Below are 22,045 nucleotides of genomic sequence, written 5' to 3'. Positions count from 1 at the left end.
AAAGGTTTGTCAAATGCCCTGCTTCCACAAGACCCAGTGTTCCCAAGGTTGAAGTACTTTTAACAGCCCTTTTATATTTTCCAGAATTCCCATGATAGGAGACATGTGCCACTTATACCCACCACAAATCTCCTACAACTGGGTGCACTACAAAAGTCCGGCAGGAGGATTATCAGTAGAATGGTCTGGTTTCATTCATAGAGTTATAGACATCTAGAGACACGCTGCACGGAAACAGACCCTTTGGTTGAACTCATCCATGCTGACCAGATGTCCCAAGCTGACCCAGTCCCAGGTTCCGGCCTTTGGCCCATATCCCTCCCAGGTGCCTTTTCAATATTGTACTTGTACCCACCTCCACCACTTCCCTGTACTATCACCAGCACCACCACCACCACCACCACAAGAAGACTGTCCTTGAGGTCACTTATTCCCTTCTTGCTACCCACAGTACCTCCTTTCCATTCCCCCCCCCCTCAGCACCCCCTGTCCATCCACAGCTCCTCCTGTCCATTTCCACTCTGCCACCCACAGTGCCCCATGTCCATTTCCCTCTCCCCGCCCTCTGACCCCATCTATCCTCCCTCTCTCCCCTCACCCTCTGCTCTCCATCTCTCTGTTCCCTGTCTATTCTCTCTCCACCAACTCTCTGCTGCCCATTCTTCCACCGCCCCCACCCTCTCCTTGCCACTCATTCTCTCTCTCCATCCATCCTCTTCCCCCGTCCATTCTCTGTGTCTCCTCACATTCTGCACCCCACACCATTCTCTCTCCTGCCCCCCCAACACTCTAGCCCCACATTCTCCCTCTCAGACCCTTCCCCCCCCATTCTCTGGGTCCCCCATGCTCTGCCCTGCAGGCCTTTCTCTCCCCCCCCCCCCCCAAGTCCTTCTCCTCTCCCTCACCCTCTGCTCCCCCGTCCATTCTCTCTCTCTGTTCTCCACAGCTCCACCCAGCCCCCGTCCATTCTCTCTATTCTCCCAGCCCCCGTCCATTCTCTTTCTGTTCTCCCTAGCCCCACCCTCTAGCCCCCATCAATGAGAGGAAGGAATCTGGTTGATGGCAGGGAGGAGGAGGAGCTCGAAAGATAGGGAGCTTATTTGAAATTGAGTTCCCCAATGTTGAGTCCTCCCAACTCTACGCAGCCCGGGCGGAAGATGAAATGTTGTTCCCAATTTTACAGTTTGATTCATTGTGGTAAGGGAGGAGGCCAAAGATGGTTATGTCAGAAAGGGAGTGGGAAGGGGAATTAAAATGGCTGGTGACTGGGAGGTCCGGTCGGCCTCTGCGGGCCCAGGCACGATGCTGTTCTCCAAGTCTCCCCGATGTAGAGAAGTCCACAATTGGCAAACACATGGCAAATGCAGTACCACAATGTAAAATTATAGCCTCTGCTGTGAAAAAAAAGCAGAAAGGAGGTGTATTGTTTAAATGGTGATGTATTGGGGTGTGGAGAAAGTGAGGACTGCAGATGCTGGAGATCAGAGTCGAAAAGTGTGTCACTGGAAAAGCACAGCAGGTCAGGCAGCATTCAAGGAGTAGGAGAGTTGACGTTTTGGGCATGAGTCCTTCACCAGGAATGATGTGTGAATGTAATTGAAACCAGTCAATACCAGTTGTCAGACAGGGGCAGCAAGCAATCAGCAAGGCAAGTAGTATTTTAACAAGAGGAATTGAGTTCAGAAGTGGGATGTCTTCCTGCAGTTAGGGGGTCATTGAGTGTATTCAAGTCTGTGTTTGTCTGATTTTTGAACAACAAATAAGTGGATGTTTATGGGGGAAGGCAAGGAAATGGTTTTAGAACAGTTTCAGTCCAACTAGTCCATGCTGACTATGTTTTCAAACTAAATTAGTCCCAGTGCCTGTGTTTGGCCCATATCCCTCCAAACATTTCCTATTCATGTACTTGTCCAAATTTCTTTGAAACGTTGTTACGGTACCTGCATCCTTCCTCTGGACATTTATTCCACACACAAACCATGCTGTGTGTTTTTTTTAAAACAAACTGGTGCCCCTCATGTCTTTTTAAAATCTTTCTCCACTCACTGTCAAACTTTGCTCCCTAATCTTGAAACCACCCTAGAGAAAGAAGACCCACCATTCACCTCATCTATATCCTTCATGATTTTATAAACCTCTATAAGGTCACCTCGCAGCCTGCTGTGCTCCAGTGAAAAAGTCCCAGCCTATCCACTTAGATGTAGTTAGATTCATATCCATTATGATCTGTTCAATGCTTATGCAGGCTCAAAAAACCAAATGGCTGACTCCTGTTCCCAGTTCTCACTCTGTGTCCAGGACAGCAAGAGACTATAAGACATAGGAGCAGAGAGTAGGCCATTCAGCCCATCAAGTCTGCTCATACCATTCAATTGTGGCTCATAGGTTTCTCAATCCCATTCTCTTGCTTTCTCTCCATAACCTTCTATCCCCTTGGCACTCAAGAACATATGTCTCAGTCTTAAATATACTCAGTGACCTAGCCTCTGTAACCTTCTGTGGCAATGAATTTCATAGATTCACCACTATCTGACTGAAGAGTTTTATGTTTATCTATGTTCTAAAAGGCCTTCTCTTTACTCTGAGGCTGTGCCCTCGGGTCCGAGTCTCTCCTACCAACGGAAACATCTTCCCAACGTCCACTGTATCCAGGCCATTCAGTATTCTCTGTGTTTCAATTAGATCTCTCCTGAATGTGGGCTGTTAGTCAGCATGAAGCAGACCCTTCAGGATGAGGTACAGCAGGGATTAGTTTCGGCAAATGGAAAGAGAGTATGTGGGATGGAGATTTTCAGCTTCTAGGGAATAAGAGAGGAAAGAGAGTTCATTATAAATTAGATTTGTTCAGGTGGGCCAATGGGCCGATGAGTGGCAGATGGAGTTTAATTTAGAAAAATGAGAGGTGCTGCATTTTGCAGTTGTATAAGACATTGTTTAGGCCACTTTTAGAATACTGTGTTCAGTTCTGGTCTCCCCCTGCTATAGCAAAGAGATTGTGAAACTTTGGAAGTGGTTGGAGAAGATATACAAGGCTGTTGCCATGCTTGTGACCTATAGTGAGAGGCTGAAGAGGCCAGGGATATTTTCCCTGGAGAATTGGAGGCTATGGGGTGATCTTATAGATGTTTAAGAGGGGCATGGATAGGGTAAATACCCAAGCACTTTTCCCCAGGGTAGGGGAGTCCAAATCTAGAGAGCATATGTTTGAGGTGAGAGGGGAATGTTTTAAAAGGGACGTGACCGGCAAGGTTTTCGTGCAGAGGATGGTGCACGTGTGTAACAAACTACCAGATAATGACAACATTTAAAAGGCATCTGGATAGGTACATAAATAGGAAGGATTTAGAGGGATTTGGGCCAAATGCGACTAGGTTAATTTAGAATATTTGGTTGGCATGACAAGCTGGGCCGAAGGGTTTGTTTTCATGCTTTGTAACTCTAATCAGCTTTGCTGAAAGCAGTAGAGTCAGAGCACTTTCAGAGCACATTTCAAAGATGTTTTGCCCTTACTGGGAGCAATAGTCAATAGATGCATGAGTAGGCCATTCTGCCCTTCGAGCCTGCACCACCTTTCAATATGATCATAGCCGATCATCCTTAATCAGTATCCTGTTCCTGCCTTAGCTCCATAAAACTCGATTCCACTATCCTTGAGAGCTCTATCCAACTCTTTCTTAAATGAATCCAGAGACTGGGCCTCCACTGCCCCCTGGGGCAGAGCATTCCACAAAGCCACCACTCTCTGGGTGAAGACGTTTCTCCTCATCTCTGTCCTAAATGGTCTACCCCGTATTTTTAAGCTGTGTCCTCTGGTTCGGCACTCACCCATCAGCGGAAACATGTTCCCTGCCTCCAGAGTGTCCAATCGTTTAATAATCTTATATGTCTCAATCAGATCCCTTCTAAACTCAAGGGTATACAAGCCCAGTTGCTCCAATCTTTCAGTGTAAGGTAGTCCCGCCATTCAAGGAATTGACCTAGTGAACCTATGCTGCACTCCCTCAATAGCCAGAATGTTTTTCCTCAAATTTGGAGACCAGAACTGCACACAATACTCCAGGTGTGGTCTCACCAGGGCCCTGTACAGCTGCAGAAAAACCTCTTTGCTTCTATATTCAATCCCTCTTGTTAGAAGGCCAGCATGCTATTAGCCTTCTTCACTACCTGCTGTACCTGCATGCTTACCTTCATTGACTGGTGTACAAGAACACCCAGATCTCTTTGTACTGCCCCTTTACCTAAGTTGATTCCATTTAGGTAGTAATCTGCTTCCTGTTCTTGCCACCAAAGTGGATAACCATACATTTATCCACATTAAACTGCATCTGCCATGCTTCTGACTACTCACCTAACCCTGTCCAGGTCACCCTGTAATCTCCTAACATCCTCCTCACAATTCACCCTGCCACCCAGCTTTGTATCATCAGCAAATTTGCTAATGTTATTACTAATACCATCTTCTATATCATTAATATATATTGTAAAAAGCTGCAGTCGCAGCACTGGTCCCTGCGGTACCCCACTGGTCACTGCCTGCCATTCCGAAATGGAGCCATTTGTCACTACTCTTTGTTTCCTGTCAGCCAACCTACTAACTTTCAATCCAAGTTAGTACTTTTCCCCCAATAGCATGTGCCCTAATTCTGCTCACTAACCTCCTATGTGGCACTTTATCAAAAGCTTTCTGAAAGTCCAGGTACACTACATCTACTGGATCTACCTCATCCTTCTTCAAAGTTACATCCTTAAAAAATTCCAGAAGATTAGTCAAGCATGACTTCCCCTTCATAAATCCATGCTGACTCTGACCTATTCTGTTACTACTATCCAGATGTGTCGTAATTTCATCCCCTCTAATAGACTCAAGCATCTTTCCCACCACTGAGGTCAGACTAACTGCTCTATATTTTCCTGTTTTCTCTCTCCCACCTTTCTTAAAAAGTGGTACAACATTAGCCACCCTCCAATCCGCAGGAACTGATCCCGAATCTATCGAACTCTGGAATATAATCACCAATGCATCCACGATTTCTGGAGCCACCTCCTTCAGTACCCTGGGATGTAGACCATCAGACCCAGGGGACTTATCAACCTTCAGACCTAACAGTCTCTCCAACACCAATTCCTGGCAAATATAAATTCTCTTAAGTTCAGGTCCTTCAGCCACTGTTACTTCAGGGAGATTGCTTGTGTCTTCCCCAGTGAACACAGATCTGAAGTACCAATTCAATTCTTCTGCCATTTCTTTGTTCCCCGTAATATATTCCCCTGTTTCTGTCTTCAAGGGCCCAATTTTAGTCTTAACCATTTCTTTGCCTTTCAAATACCTAAAAAAGCTTTTACTATCCTCCTTTATATTTTTGGCCAGTTTACCTTCGTACCTCATTTTTTCTCTGCGTATTTCCTTCTTAGTAATCCTCTGTTGTTCTTTAAAAGCTTCCCAGTTCTCCCTTTTCCCACTTATCTTTGCTATGTTATACTTTTTCTCTTTTAACTTTATATGTTTCTTAACTTCCCTCGTGAGCCACAGCCACCCATGCCTCCTCCTAGGATCTTTCTTCCTTTTTGGAATGAACTGCTCCTGCATCTTCTGCATTATACACAGAAATATCTGCCATTGTTCCTCCACTGTCATCCCTGCCAAGGTATTGCACTATTGAACTTTGGCCAGCTCCTCGCTCATAGCTCCATGGTTCCCTTTATTCAACAGAAATATCGTCACTTCCGATTGTACCCTCTCCCTCTCAAATTGAAGCGTATTGTACTATGGTCACTACTTCTCAATGGCTCCTTCACTTCGAGGTCCCTGATCAATTCTGGTTCGTTGCACAGAACAAGTTTAAGTAAAATCTTTAATTTGTGGGACAGCAACTGAGTGAATGAGTACATCCAGAATTTTAGTGGAAAGTGGGAATCCATTGCACTGTGGGGATGAAGTGCTTTAAGGTTTACCGGCAGTAAGTACAGTGTGCTGAGTGGGGTGCTAAGTGAAGGGTTAGGTGGGTTCTTGTTTTAAACTGCTAATTTCTTTCAGTCTCCAACATTGTATTTCTACTGCTGTACATCAGAAGGAGTGAATCAGTCACTGTTATCATTAGACACCTTACGGTTTTCAATACCGCAGGTATTACATTGTTTCCTGAGCATTTTAAAGTTTACTGACAGCAACGGGGTTTGGGCCGTATTCACTGGAAACGATTAAGCAGACAGATAACACACATACCAGAGGGCAGAGGGGAGTTGTCTTTTGATTTGGTGGAAGGTGGGAGGTTCTGCGCGCTGTGATCCGGGGCAAACACGACTGCAATAAATCATTCAATCTCTACAGTGTGGAAGTAGGCCATTCAACTCCTGTGAAGAGCATACCATCCAGACCCACGCCCACCAGCTCCCTGCCTAGTTTCTGCTGGTGGATGAGACACGGTCATAAAATTAGGGGGAGTAGATTTAAGGTAGAGATGAGGAGGAGCTGTTTTTATCCCGGAGAGTAGTTAATCTGTGAAGGGTGAGGGTGGATTGGCCATGCTAAATTGCCCCATATGGTCCAGGGTTGTACAGATTAGGGTGGATTCGCCATGTTAAATTACCCATAGTGCCCAGGTACGTGCAGGTGAGGTCTATTCGGAGGGTAAATATCGGGCAGGAGAGGAAAGGGAATGGATGTGGGTGGGTTACCCTTCGGAGGGTCGGTGTGGTCTCATTGGGCCGGGTGACCTGCTTCTACATTGTGCGGATTCTGTGAAGGGAAAAGATTTTTGAAAACTGTGCAGAACAATGTGGCCTGTCAATCCGGAGCAGGCGCAGTGCAGAGCAGCCGTTCGCCCCGCCCCTTTGACTCGTCACGCCCTGTCTCGTAGGCCGTCCCTCGACACTTGCTCCTCCCACTGTCCCGGCCGCACTCCGCCTCCGTACCCGCCTCTCGCTCCACCCAATCGCCCCGCCCCTGACCCCAATCGTTTCTCTGCCCTGTCGCTCCGCCCCCTCCCCGCTGTTCGCTCCTCCCCTTCCTGTCTCTCCTTCTCCCGCATCGACACATCGATGCCGTCACAACGCGGAAGTGGCTCTGCTCGTTTCAGAGTAAAACCCTTTCGCTGAGCAACTGTTCAATCTAAGAGGGAGAAAATCTGTTCACTGGTAGGAACTGGAGTGAATCCAGGGAGGGAGCAGACTCTGCAAACTCAGGTATGTGCCTTAATTGCCCGGGTGAGGGAGGGACGGAAGGATAGGGTGGGGCTGTTTTCCCCAGCCCGCGCCAGAATCTTAGGGGTAACCTTATAGACTTTTATAAAGTCATAAGGAGCATGGATAGGGTAAATAGACATGGTCTTTTCCTTGGGGTGGGGGAGTCCAGAACTAGAGGGTGATTCGTTTAGGGTGAGGGCGGCGGGGGAGGGGGCGTGGAGATTTAAAAGAGACCTAAGGAAGCAACTTTTTCACAAGGTTTGGGCGGGTGTGAATGTGTGTCCGGAATGACCTGCCAGAGAAAGTAGTGGAGGCTGGTACAATTACACCCGTCCAGATGCCTTTTAAATGCTGTATCAAAACGAACGGTTCAGAGGGCCAGGGAGCACGTGCTGGCAAATGTGACTAGATTAATTTAGGATATCTGGTCAGCACAGAATAGTTTGACTGAAATGCCTGTGTCTGTTTCTGTGTGTATATCTCTATGATTCTGGCTTTCCACTAACATTTGCCACGTCTGTATGTTCAGTTACTCTCTCTCTGGTGTCGGTGTTAATACCTTGAAGTCTCATTATGCTCCCCTTCCCGGGGACATTAACCATTTCTTGAGGTTGTTCCTCAAGAAGCTGCATTGCAGGCTCAACCTGAATTGGCACACTTGATTTTGCTTTCCAAATCAGACCTGCTCACTCTCAGCATTATGCCAATGACGTGAAAGACATTAGCTTTCAGGTGGAGTTTCAGAGAGATAAGCCTTGACGTTTTTGCTTTTCTGCACCTGTAAAATCCTGAATCAGCACCTTCAGGAGAATTAGTTAAAGTGGAGTCAGAACACGGGGAGAGAGAGAGAAAATGGGATGACGCTTTCAGTTTTGTGGAATAATAAAAGAAAAGAATGTTCTGCAGAAAGCAGAACTGACAGTGATGGCTTTATATTCTCTTTTTACAGTATTTGAAGATCTGAAGACAGAAGTTTCAAAATTAACTGTAATGTCAACTCTCCTCCTCGGATGCTGCCTGACCTGCTGTGCTTTTCCAGTGCCATACGTTTTGACAGTGACTCACCAGAGTCAGCAGTCCTCACTTTGGTGTCAATGTCTGATGGTCACTCAATCCATCAGGACCACAACGATTTTTGACTGAGATTCTGTGAGAAGCTTTTTGGTTCCTGTTTGAGGACATTTCCAGTATCAGTGGGACTGGATAGACCTACTGTTGCAGTGCACTGAGTGTGGAGCGTGTAACAGCTATACCGCCTGTTAAGAGGAAATCATGGTGCGAAGGGGCTCTACATGCGTTTGTGTGTGGCTGAGGCTTCGGTCATGGAGAAATCTGAGGAATCCAGCCGTGTGGAGAAACCATGGAAGTGTGGTGACTGCGGGAAGGTCTTCTGTGTCCCATCTGCCCTGGAGACTCATCGGCGCAGTCACACCAGAGAGAGGCCCTTCAGCTGCCCTGACTGTGGGAAGGGCTTTACGCAGGCCTCTGCCCTGCAGACTCACCAGCGGGTCCACACAGGGGAGAGGCTGTTCCGTGTCCCGAGTGCGGGAAGGCCTTCAGCAATTCTTTCAACCTCCAGACCCACAAGCGACTCCACACTGGTGAGAGGCCATTTTCTTGCTCCGAGTGCAAGAAGGCGTTCTGACATTCCTCTGACCTGCTGACCCACTGGCGGGTCCACACGGGGGAGAGGCCCGACAGCTGCCCCGAGTGTGGGAAGGGATTTAGTCAGGTGAGCAACTTGTGGAAGCACCAGTGTCTCCACACTGGGGAGAAGCCCTTCAGCTGCCCCAAGTGCAGGAAGGCCTTCAGCAATTCCACCACTCTGCTGACCCACCAGCAGATCCATATGGGAGAGAGGCCATTCCCCTGCACCGAGTGCGGGAAGGCCTTCAGCAATTCCTCCATCCTGCTGAGACACCAGAGGGTTCACACAGGGGAGTGGCCTTTCAGCTGCCCTGAGTGCAGAAAGGGGTTCAGCGATTCCTCCAATCTCCAGACCCAGAGTGGGTGGGTGTGATGATTATGTGTGCTTTGACCTTGAGGTGTTTAAAAAGCAGCTACTTTTTCTACACCTTTTTACTGGAGGATCTGAAGCTTGAACAAAGTTGGGTCACAATAAAGATTACCTGAACTCACCGCGGGCTCAGACTCTCATTCAAAGTTTTGAGCTCCAAGAGGATTTTTGTTTTGAAGCTGTTCATTTCTTTCAGCCTCCTGCACTAAGTTTGCAATGTTGTGTATCAGATGGAGCAGTGAATGGGTAGCTAGTAGCATTAGAAATTGTAAATTTTTCAGGAGTGCAGGTACTGTGTTGTTTCATTGGCATTGTAAAGTTTACTGGGAGGTATGGGCTGTGTTCACTAGAAACCACTGGGGTGGATAAAGTTAAAAATCACACAAAACCAGGTTATAGTCCCAACAGGTTTATTCGGAAGCACTCGCTTTCGGAGTGCTGCTCCTTCCACAGGTAGCTGTGGAGCAGGATCATAAGACATAGATCTTATAGCAAGATTCACAGTGTCATGCAACTGATATCTTTTAGAATGGGTTGTAGGTTTCGGTTCATTAATATGTTACTCCAAGAACAACATCTAAGTCATGTTCTTGAGATGACTTATGGTTTTATATTTTTTAAAAAAAGTGACATCTCAGCTCACACAATACATTAAAGTTGTGAGGTTCGAGTCTGTCAGTATCCCAATCTTGAATCAGACTAGTTCTGTTTTTAAAGTAGGAATATATAAAATATTACATGCATTGACTGCCTGTAGATTGTGTGCTTTGTGTGCAAAATTGAAAGTATCTGCAAATATCCTGCCAATAAAAATTCACTCTATGGAGTTGTGTGTGTGTGTGTGTGTGTGTGTGTGTGCATGTGAGTTTGTATGTGAGAGTGCATGTAAGAGTGTGTGCATGCTTGGTTGAGTGTGATGGAGTATAAATCTGTGAGTGTGTGAGAGTGTTAGGGTGTGCGTATATGAGAGAGGTATGAATAAAAGCAAGGGGTTGCATTTTGCTAAAACAAGGAAGGGACAGGGCTTGTATAGTTAAAACAGAGACATAAGAGGGTTCAGATACATAGTGATGCAACCTGCAAAGAACTGGTAGACTGGATGGTTAAGAAGGCATTTAGCACCATTGCCACCCAGACCCACTCCCTTACTTCATATTTCTCATATCTAATCCCCCCTACCTTGCATATCCTGAACAATAAGGGGAATTTAGCATGGCCAATCCAGCCTAATCTACACCCTAATCTAAAAACTACCTTCTCAAGAATGTAATTTAAATGCACAACATTTCTAAGAAAAATGTCTGTCTGACTCAACACTGGGACCCAGACAGAATTCACACCTATTGTTAGAAAAGCTCTGCATTTGAATGACTTTTTGAGAAGGTAATTAAAAACCAGTTCTGGAATTAACATGCTAAAGAGCAGAAACCCATTCTAAAAAGTTGAAAGATTTAATCTAAAATTGTTTAATATATGACATCTCCATGACACTGGACTCCTTTGGCTATAAATTCCACGAACATGATCTCATTCTCCACAACCAACCTGATAAAAGAGCGGTGCTCCAAACGTTAGTGTTTCCAAATAAATCTGTTGGTTTATAACCTGGTGTTGTGAGATTTTTAACTTTGTCCATGGGAAACACGTGTTGTGGGACTGGTAACAGTTATTTTGTGATCTGTTCCACCTGAAATTTCTCCTCTATGCAGACAGGGGTGAGCAGTCTGTTTTTGTGCTTTTGTGAGAGATCAGGCTAGCAGCTTTTAAATCCTTATGTTCAGCAGCACAAGAAAACTGTAGGTCAGTAATTGTATTTCGAGAGTGGTACTTCCAGCTCTGGTAGTCCTGTTGGGTCACCAGAGAGGGAGGGAGAGAAGATGTCACATCTAAAAAGCAAACCGAGAAGTTTTTGTTTGTTCCGTCAGTTGAGTTGGTTCTGCACTCAGATGAGACTGGATTCTGATTTTAATGGATCAGAATTGAACACTACAATGGAACACCGTACATTTCAAGAACGTTGAAAGGGCAAATCAAACTGTAACCTTGAAGAGATATGCTTCCATTTCTAACCTTGGGTGATCCAAATGAGACATTTTTACTGATCACTCCATTTCAGAGTGTTGGTCTTTCATCAGGTGGTCAGGGACAATAAGATCGTGATCACAGAATTTATAGCCAAAGGAGTCCACGGTCATGGAGATGTCCTTCACTAAACAATTTTAGATTAAATCTTTCATATTTCAGAATGGGCTTCTGTTCGTTGGGACATTAATCCCAGAACTTGTTTTAAATTACCTTCAAGAATGTCATTTAAATGCAGAGCTTTTCGAACAACAATGTCAGTCTGACTCGATATTGGGACACAGACAGACTTCACACCTATTGTTAGAAAAGCTCTACATTTAAATTACTTTCTGAAATGGCTGATCTTTAACATTGAGAATAGTTACATTGATACTTTCAGACTTTAACAATGTTTCTGAATATATGTTCACTTTTTGAAAAGAACTGCTGAAATCTTTCTGAAACTTGCATCGAAACGTGCGCAGTTAGGCCACAGCCCAAGACAGGCTGTAAAGGATGAATGGCCTAATCCTAGTTTTGTGAAATTGATTCTGACTATGTAGAAATAGAGTCATAGCATTGTAGAGCACAGAAGCAAACCCTTCAGTCCAGACAACCAAATATCCTAAATTAATCTCGGGATACATTTGATCCATATCCCTCTGATTCTTTTCTATTCATGTCTCCAACCAGATGCATTTTTTTTCTTCTTCAGCTAATTGAAGCTGGAGAAGCCTGAAATCTTTAAAGGATTTCCTGAAAAAAACTTTTCTGCAAGATTTGGCTCAGTGGTGGATTTTCTAAAGCTTTGCTATTGTAGTTGTCAATTTGTTAAAAAACTTTCAGTTGTTGTTGTCCAAGGGAGAGTAAATATTCATTTAAGATATAATTGAGATATATACATTCTTTACAATGTTTGTCCATCAGTTAGTACATTGAGCATCATCTTTTTGTGATTCAACAGATATGATTTGAAGTGAATTCTGCAAGATACTTTTGTATTTTATCTAACTTTTGCTTTGTGTTAAAGATTTCCTTTGTGACATTTTAATTAAAATATCTCAATGTATAATAATGAAACAGCTAATTTATTCTGAAATTATTTCAATTAGTTGGTCGATTGCCAAATAAAGCTGCTTAACTGCTGTAAATATTGACACCCAGGAAAGCTATTTTGTTTAATATATTTCCTTTGTAAGAAATTTATAAAACAATTGTATTTTCATATGAAATATAATTTGCAGTGTTTTATTAAATGGTTGAAAGTAACTTTGCACTTAATTGCTCCATTTGGGATTAAACATAGATTATTTATCAAATTACACTCACCATAAATTGTGAATATATTAACAAACAAATGTTGCCATTTGCCATTGAATTGCCTCAAACACAATTTGAAGTTCTTGAATGAGTTGAATAAGGGGTACACTGAATATTTATTGTGCATTTCTGAAATTCTCTGCTCTGCCATTGTGCTTGATTAAACAAGATATGTATCCCTCCTCATAACTTTGTATTTCTTTGATATTTCATTTGCTATTGCCCAAATAACTTCATCAAATGCCAAAACATTTTTTAGGCTGTGAATTTTCAGTCTGGTAATGTCATTCAGTTGTGAACAATCTGAAGATTAATTTAAATACATATCACAATCTCTTTAATTTTTTTATAATAGAAAGTCAACATGTAGAATTGCCAATGAAACGTAAACCAAGGCTGCTCTTAATTTGGTACAGACTAAATCGCAATCAAAATAAGTAGAAATAACAGCATTGTGCACAAACTGTTTGTAGTGAGTTCAGAATTTTTCTGATCATTTAATTCTGACCCATGCAGTGATGGCAGCACCATGATCTGTTTTATTTGTTCATGGAACGTGAGCATCACTGGCAAAACCAGTATTTTTCATCGTCCCCTCTTTCCCTTGACTGCTTAGCACACAGATATGAATATTGGGTGAGGACACAATGAGGTTGAGTTGCAAGTCCTACTGTGGCATAACAAATTGTGCTGGCTTACACTGCACCCCGACAAGACAGATTTTGGGAGGAGAACAAAAATTGGAATTCCTATTTAAATATTGATGCTCCCATTTATATCTCTCAAAAGGATTTTGTTTGCTCCATAAATTTGTAATGGCTCTTTTGTTGAATTATTTCCCTGCATCCGCATATATCTGGAAACATTTTCTTTTCAAGAATTTTGTATTAACGTTTGCCACTTACTGGTGCCATCACCCCTTCAAGATCATTCCAAATCGTAATAACTTGCTTACTTTCTTAAAAATTAAATCTTCCCCCGCGCCCCAACCCAAATCCCTTTTCTTATAAAGTGGCTGCATTATTTCAAACATGGTCATGCTTTCTAAATATTACCATGTACTTTTAATTATGAGATTTCAATGTGTCTTTTTAAATATAAAAATGCCCCTTCAAATGTAGTTACGTCCTTTCAATGTGTTGTGTTCCTCTAAATGCAATCTTGCCTCTCGATAATGTATATTTACCCCTTGAGATATGACTGTCTCTTAAAGGGTCATTTCTACTTATAAATAGGGTAACATCTCTTCGAAATGTAGATTCATTTAGATATGACTGCGTCATTTTGCATATTAAGATATCCCTTTGAATGTGCCTACATCCCTTTGAAATGTAATCTTGTCCATTTCAATCTATTTGCAGAAATAGCCCGTTAAATGGCCTTTTAAAATGCAGATTTCCCGCTTCAGGGAGCAGCAGTTGTAGCGCGAGGTGGCTGTTACTTGGTGACGGTGAGGCTCCCCCGGCCCCGCCCATCCCCCTGAGCTGACGTCACGCGGGGGTGAAGGCGGTTGGGAGGAGAAGTCGCTCGAGCGGGGAAGGGGCGGCCGTTAGGAAAATGGCGCCGTGCGGCCCCGGGGGCAGACACCCGTCACTGGGCACCGCCGCCTTCCTGGTGCAGCTGCTGTGTCACGGCCACACCGCCCGGCTGTACAGCAGGCAGGAGCCGGTGACCATTCTGGAGGCGGATGTTCCTCAGTCATTGAAGGGGTAGGACCTGTTGAGAATGGTTAGTGAAGTGTGTGGTGTACTAAGCCTTATTAACATGGATATAGTTTGTAATTTATCAAAGTATACATTTTATTATTTAGAATGGTAGAGATGTACAGCACGGAAACAGACCCTTCGGTCCAACCCGTCCATGCCAACCAGATATCCTAAATTAATCCAGTCCCACTTGCCAGCACTTGGCTGATCTGTCTCTAAACCCTTCCTACACGTAGACCCATCCAGAGACCTTTTAAGGGCTTTAACTGTAGCAGCCTCCACCACTTCCTCTGGCAGCTCATCCCATTCACGCACCACCCTCTGCATGGAAACGTTGCCCCCTGAGGTACCTTTTATATCCTTCTGCTCTCACCCTGAACCGAGCCTCTTTAGTGCAGACCTTCACCCCCTACACTAGGGAAAAGACATAAGAAAGTTCTACCTTTTTTTTTCTCCTATTGGCATTTGGACACTTCAGAATCTGTCAATAATACCAGCATCGCCACTGAGCATATTGCATACGTTCCTCTGTGTCAATGAGCATTGCACAAGTTCCTTGCTTTGGGTGTCACCCTTGTTCAGGACTGGGGGGTGGGTGTTGGGAGAGCTGCAGAACAAGGGTGTGCTGGGAGCAGGGTGGTGAATTGGGGATAGGTGGAGACAGGTAGAGAGTACAAACTGGTCACTGGGAGGAAGGAATCTGGTTGGTGGCAGGGAGGGGTGGGGATGAGCCTGGGAAGGGATTTGAGGAGTGGGGAAGGAGGTTATTTGAAATTGGAGAACTCAGTGTTGAGTCCTCCAGGCTGTAGGCTGCCCAGGTGGAAGATGTGGTGGTGTTCCTCCAATTTGTAGTTTGGTTTGTTGTGGCAATGGAGGCGGCCTAAGATGGTCATGTCAGAAAGGGAGTGGGAAGGGGAATTAAAATGGGTGTTGATTGGGAGGTCAGGTCGGCCTCTGCAGACCCAGCTGTGACTCTCGGCGAACCATTCCCCATGTTTACCCTCTGTCCCCCGAAGACTACAATTGGCAAACACATGGCAAATACAATACCCCAATGTGAAGTTAGAGCCTTTGCGGTGTTAAAAAAATGCAGAAAAGAGGTGCATTGTTTAAATGGTGACATATTGGGATATGGAGAAAGTGAGGACAGCAGATGCTGGAGATCAGAGTTGAAAAGTGTAGTGCTGGAAATGCTCAGTCAACATTCGACGAGCAGGAGAGTTGACGTTTCGGGCACGGGCCCTTCATCAGGAATGACGTGTGGATGTACAAAGGAGCCTCAGCGTCCTTCCACAACAGTCAATGCCAGTTGTCAGGTGCAGCGAGCAATGCAAGTGGTATATTCGCAAGTGGAATTGAGTTCAGAAGTGGGGATGCCTGCATACAGTTAGGGAATTATTGAATATATTCAAGGTAGAGTTCATCTGATTTTTGAACTACAAAGAGGAGGATGTTTATGGGGGAAGGTGAGAAAATGGCTTTTAAGACCAGTACAGAACAGTTATAGAGTCATATAGCATAGAAACAGACCCTTCAGTCCAACTAATCCATGCTGACTATGTTCTCAAACTGAACTAGTCACACCTGCCTGTGTTTGGCCCATATCCCTCTGAACCTTTCCTATTCATGTACTTATCCAAATGTCTTTTAAATGTTGTTACTTTACCTGCATCCACTACTGTGTCGGGATGTTCATCCCACACACAAACCACTCTCTTTTTTAAAAAAATGCTGCCCCTCAAGTCTTTTTAAAATCTTTCTCCTCTCACCTTCAAAGTTTGCTCTCTAATCTTAAAATCCCCACATGTGGGGAATGACACCCACCATTCACCTCATCTACCCCCCTCATGATTTTATAAATCTCTAAGGTTACCTCTCAACCTCCTGTGCTGCAGTGAGAAAAGTCCCAGTCTATCCACCTAGATGTAGGTAGATTTAATATCCAGTTATGTAGGGGACTTTGGTGGAAACTGGGAATTCATTGCACTGTAGGGATGAAACCCTACACTATCCAGACATTTCTGCTGGTGGATGAGACTAGGCCACATAATTTGGAGGACTGGATTTTGGACAGAGATGAGGAGGAACTATTTTTCCTGGATAGTAGTCAATCTATGGAATTCTCTGCCCTAGGAAGCAGTAGAGACAGCCTCATTAAGTATATTGAAGACACAGTTGGTTAGGTTTTTACATGGTAGGTTAATTAAGAATAGTTGGATAATGCAGGGAGGAGGAGCTGAGACGATAGATAGTTTTACCATTATCTTAATGAATGGCGGATCAGGCTGGATGGGCCAAATGGCTTACTCCTGCTTGTATTACTATGAAACTATAACCCTGCCTTTCCCATGACTAACCCAGCTAACCTGCACATCCCTGGACATGATGGGCAATTTAGCCTGGTCAATCCAAATCAAGACTGGTGAGCAATGTATTGATGTGGGAAATTAACATCAGAGAATGATAGAAAGGGACAAGGAGAGTAAATATACCAGCAATCAAAACTGGATTCTGAATGATCACAAAAATGGAAACAAAAAGTGGTGTTTCAACATGTGTGCTGCACTGTAACAAAAGTAAATGAATTGTCTGCACACATTGAAGAGAATAATTATGATCTGAGGCTCCTCACAGAAACATGGCTTCAGGATGACAAGGATTGGATCCTGAATATCGAGGGGGTAGTCAAATGGGAAGCTCGGTAAAGGTAGAGGGTTGCCATGGCTAATCAAAGCACTGACCACAGGGTAGTCTGGTGTCTGCTCTGATTTCAGGTCCTCATTTCTCTGTCCTCTGATCTCCCTGTTCCCACAGAATAAGATGTCAATCTGTTCTCAGCTCTACTGGATTTCTGCTGAAGCTTTTACCCCCACCCCCTCTTTTTTTACACCTTCTGGAACAATAAATTATTCAGTCAGTCAATCAAAGTCCAATGCACAATCTCCCAGTCTCTCAACCAACCAGATACAAAAGTATAGTCATAGCAGGGAATCAGACAAGAAAAAATGAAACAACAACAACATGAGAAATAAATAGGTGCTAGTGCTTAATGTCTGTTCATTAGGAAGCAAACCAGAAATAGGGCTCTCCCAGGATTCTGATTGTGCCCAACTTGAGGATCCTCTCTCCCTTACATCTAACTGTTAGTACCCAGCTATGATTGACAATATTTTCACCAGAAATGAAGCATCTTATCAAATAGAGATAGACATGTACTGCACGGAAGCAGACTTTCTTTCTCTCATGCGCGCATACACACAGAAGTCCATGGGGATGAATTTTTATTTGCAGATACATCCTATTTTGCTTAAAAATGCACAATCTGCTGGCAGTCAATACATATAATATTTTGTAAATTTGACTTTGGAAATAGAATCAGTTTGATTCAAGGTTTGGACTCTGACCTCACACATTGTATGCATTGTCTGAGCTGAGATGTCATCTTTTGTTACAAAACCTTAAGTTATGTTGAGAAGTGCCTTACAGGAAGTTGGAGATTTACATATTAATGATGCCTGCAACCCATTTGAAAACATGAAAGACTTAATAATCCAGGTTTGTTCAATATATCATTGCAGTGTCCTACCACTGAAATGTTTTTCCATAAATTCTGACCCTTATGATCTTATTCTTCACAACCACTTGATGAAAGAGTTTCGTGCCGAAAGCCAGTGCTTCCAAATAGCTTGGTGTTATGTGATTTTTAACTTTGTCCAGGTTAGGGTGGATTGGCCATGCTCAAATTACCCATAGTGCCCAGGGATGTCCAGGTAAGGTGCATTAGTCAGGTATGAATGTAGAGAAATGGGGGTAGGGAAGTTACTTTCTGGAGGGTTGGGTGGACTCATTGGGTCGAGTAACCTGCTTCCACACTCTGGGGATTCTCTGAAGAGAAGAGAGATTTCTGCAAACTATGCAGGGCAGCACAGGTGTCTGCATGTGAGTTTGTGCATGAGTGTGTTTTTGCATGTGTGCTTGCTTGGTGAAGTGAGTGTTATGGAGTATCAGCCTGTGCGAGGGGGAGTATTGGGGATGTGTATGTGTCAGAGAGTATGTGCATAAGAGAGGTGTGGATAAAAGTCAGGGGTTGCATTTTGCGAAAACAAGGAAGGGCAAGAGGGTCTGTCGAGGCTGACCAGATGTCCCAGTCACCACCCATTTTAATTCCTCTTCCCTCTCCCTTTCTGACATGACCAGCTTTGGCCTCCTTCATTACCACAACGATCCAATCCACAACACCTCATCTTCCACATGGAGTTCTCCATCCCCCAACTCCCTTCACGGCCTCTGCCCCTCCCATTCACTCTTCCCTGCCACCAACCAGATTCCTTCCTCCCATCGACCATCAGGTTGTACCCTCTGTCTTCACCAATTCCCACTTCAACACCTTGCTACCGGCACCCCTTTATCTGCATCTTGTCCTACACCCATCCCCCTTCCTGAAGAAACACTTGAAACGTAGACTTCTCCACCTCCTGATGCTGCCTGGCTTGCTGTTTTCTTCCAGCCTTCTGACTGTCTACATTGTCAATCGAGACACAGTCTGTCCCCTCCCTGGATTCACTCGCTTTCCATTCAGTTGCTGCAAGTCAACAATTGAACCCCAGAATGAAAAAAAATTGAAAACGTGGTTGATAAAAGAGAGTATTGTACTCAGATATTGGACAGAGGAAGAAAGTTACAGTCTGGAGTGACGCTCAATCTTCATTCAGAGAGAGGAGCAGCATCTGTAATCAAATAGAGTCATAGATGTATAACTTAGAAAAAGATCCTTCACTCGAACCTGTCCATGCGGAGCAGATATCCTAATCCAATCTAGTCCCACTTGCCAGCACCTGACCCATATCCCTCCAAACCCTTCCTATTCATAAACCCATCCAGATGCCTTTTAAATGTTGCAATTGTATGAGTGTCCACCACTTCCTCTGGCAGCTTACTCCTTAAATGCACCACACTCTGCGTGGGAAAGTTGCCCCTCAGAACTCTTATATGTTTCCCCTCTCACTGAAAACCTATGTCTCTAGTCTCCAGTCTCTTCCCCCGCACCCCCCCCCCCCCCCCCACTGACTCTCCAGGGAAACAACCTTGTCTATTTATCCTATCCATGACCTTCATAATTTTATAAATCTCTATAAGGTCACCCCTCAACCTCTGACCCTCCAGAGAAAAAATATCCCTGGCTTACTCAGCCTCTCCTTGGAGCTGAAAGGGGCAGTACAGAGAGATCTGGGTGTTGTTGTACACCAGTCAATGAAGGCAAGCATGCAGGTACAGCAGGTAGTGAAGAAGGCTAATAGTATGCTGGCCTTCATAATAAGAGGGATTGTGTATAGAAGCAAAGAGGTGCTTCTGCAGCTGTACAGGGTCATGGTGAGACCACACCTGGAGTACTGTGTGCAGTTCTGGTCTCCAAATTTGAGGAAAGACATTCTGGCTATTGAGGGAGTGCAGCGTAGGTTCACGAGGTCAATTCCTGGAATGGCGGGATTACCTCACACTGAACGACTGGAGCGACTGGTCTTGTTTACCCTTGAGTTTAGAAGCCTGAGAGGGGATCTGATTGAGACATATAAGATTATGAAAGGATTGGACACTGGCAGCAGGAAACATGTTTCCGTTGATGGGTGAGTGCCGAACCAGAGGACACAGCTTAAAAATATGGGGTAGACCATTTAGGACAGAGATGAGGAGAAACGTCTTCACCCAGAGAGTGGTGGCTGTGTGGAATGCTCTGCCCCAGAGGGCAGTAGAGGCCCAGTCTCTGGATTCATTTAAGGAAGAGTTGGAGAGAGCTCTCAGAGATAGTGGAATCAAGGGTTATGGAGATAAGGCAGGAAGAGGATACTGATTAGGAATGATCAGCCATGATCATATTGAATGGCGGTGCAGGCTCGAAGGGCTAAATGGCCTACTCCTGCGTCTATTGTCTATTGAAACCCTCCAACTCTGGCAACAGCCTTGTAAATCTTTTCTGATCCTTTTCAAAGTTTCACAACATCTTTCCGATAGAAAGGAGACAAGAAGTGGATGCAGCATTTCAAATGTGGCTTAACCAATGTCCTGCACAGCCAACTCCCAAACTCCCAACTCCCATACTCAATGCTGCGACCAATAATGGAAAGCATACCAAACACTGCCTTCACTATTCTGTCTACCTGAGGCTCCATTTTCAATGAAGTATGAACCTGCACTCCAAGGTCTCTTTATTCTGCAACACTCCCCAGTCAGTCCTGCCTGGATTGCTTGACCAAAATGTATTTCTCTAAATTAAACTCCATCTCCCATTGGCCTATCTGATCAATGCTAATTTATAATGAACTCTTTCTCTCATTCCACAGAAGCTGAAAGTCTCTGTTCCTTCATACCCTCCTTTGATGCTGCCTGACCTGTTGTGCTTTTCCAACACCACACTCTCGACTCTGATCTTCAGCATCTGCAGTAGTAATTTCTCCAACATTTCCAGAGTCTGCCCCGCCCCCCGGATTCACTCTTCCGTTTCAGTTGCTGAAAGTCAATAACTGAAGCCCCGAATGAAAAATAAATGGACAAAGATGGTGAGAAAAGAGTGCCATACTCACAGATGTTGGACAAAGGAAGGAAGTTACAGTTTGGGGTGAAGCTCAATCTTCATTTACAGAGAGAGGAACAGCAGCAGCTTCAGAATGACATGGTCCACCTTCCACATTCAGACAGTAAGGGGGCTCTGATTGGCAGGAGGATAAGTTTCCTTCCAGTCCGACAATGCTCTCCATTGGTCTATGAAGGTCGCGAGCCATTTCCGGGGACAGCGCCGAGCATGCAGTTTTTGCAGACACCGGCTAACCTGCATAGACCTTGCTGGCACCGAGGAGCATGTGCAGTATGCTCTAGAGATGCTGCTGTTATTGACAGATTTTAAGTGGTCAAATGCCAGTAGGGAAAAAAAAGAGTAGAGCCACAATTTTGTTCTCCTGTAGCTTGACATAACCGTACATGCTCGTCACTATTTCTAAGCCGAAGGTCCTCCAGCCTGTGTTTGCCCTGGATCACAGCATCCAGAGCATCTCAACTTCTGCAAATCGAAAGACAATCCCAACCCTTGGAAGAGAAGGGGGAGAAACAGAACAGACTTGAACGTAAAATTATTGTAGTGCGATCACTTCCCTTCAGCATGAATAGAGGGTACCAACCGTCCGTGAGCTTGTGGCGCAACGGTAGCGCGTCTGACTCCAGATCAGAAGGTTGCGTGTTCAAATCACGTCCGGCTCACTACAGTCAACGTCTAACATTTCAAATCAAAAAAGGAGTACCTTTTTTCCGTATATCGGTCGTGTCAAATCTTCTTTGCGGAAACTTTCGATCACACGTGAATCTTTGCTGTCAGTTTGATTTGTGAACACTGTGTCAGGGAGGTGGTGTGCCCATTGTTTGGGTAAATGCTCAGCTCCCCGCAATGTGAGAAGTCGAACACAAACTGTTCATTACGGTATTTAAACGCACAGCCGCTTCGTTTAGTTGGTGACAGTGCAGTGTGAATAAAATTATACCGATATTTTTACAACATAATCTAGAGATTGCCATCCAGGTTTGAGTCACATCAAACTGCCCCGTAATGCTGTTATAGCCTCAGTAAACTATAATAACGTGAAGATTGCTGGGATGATGTTCTACATCCGACTGCAATATAAACACAGATCATTGTTTCCAGTTTTGGTGGAACAAAAGACGTCGTATTGGTGGATAATTACAGTTAGTGCAAACACAGCTAGCCATCGAT

The 22,045-nt window shown here is 44.4% G+C and overlaps 1 non-coding gene across 1 annotated transcript; it reads left to right on the top strand.

The window, feature by feature from the left end:
* Positions 1-21,465: 21,465 nt before the first annotated feature.
* trnaw-cca (transfer RNA tryptophan (anticodon CCA)) lies at positions 21,466-21,537 on the top strand. Its single transcript has one exon. It is a non-coding gene; the product is annotated as a tRNA-Trp (tRNA).
* The last annotated feature ends 508 nt before the right edge of the window (positions 21,538-22,045 follow it).

Source organism: Chiloscyllium punctatum, chromosome 36 (genome assembly GCF_047496795.1).
Source record: "Chiloscyllium punctatum isolate Juve2018m chromosome 36, sChiPun1.3, whole genome shotgun sequence".
NCBI classification, from domain to species: Eukaryota; Metazoa; Chordata; class Chondrichthyes; order Orectolobiformes; family Hemiscylliidae; genus Chiloscyllium; species Chiloscyllium punctatum.
This window is presented reverse-complemented; position numbering and strand designations above follow the sequence as displayed.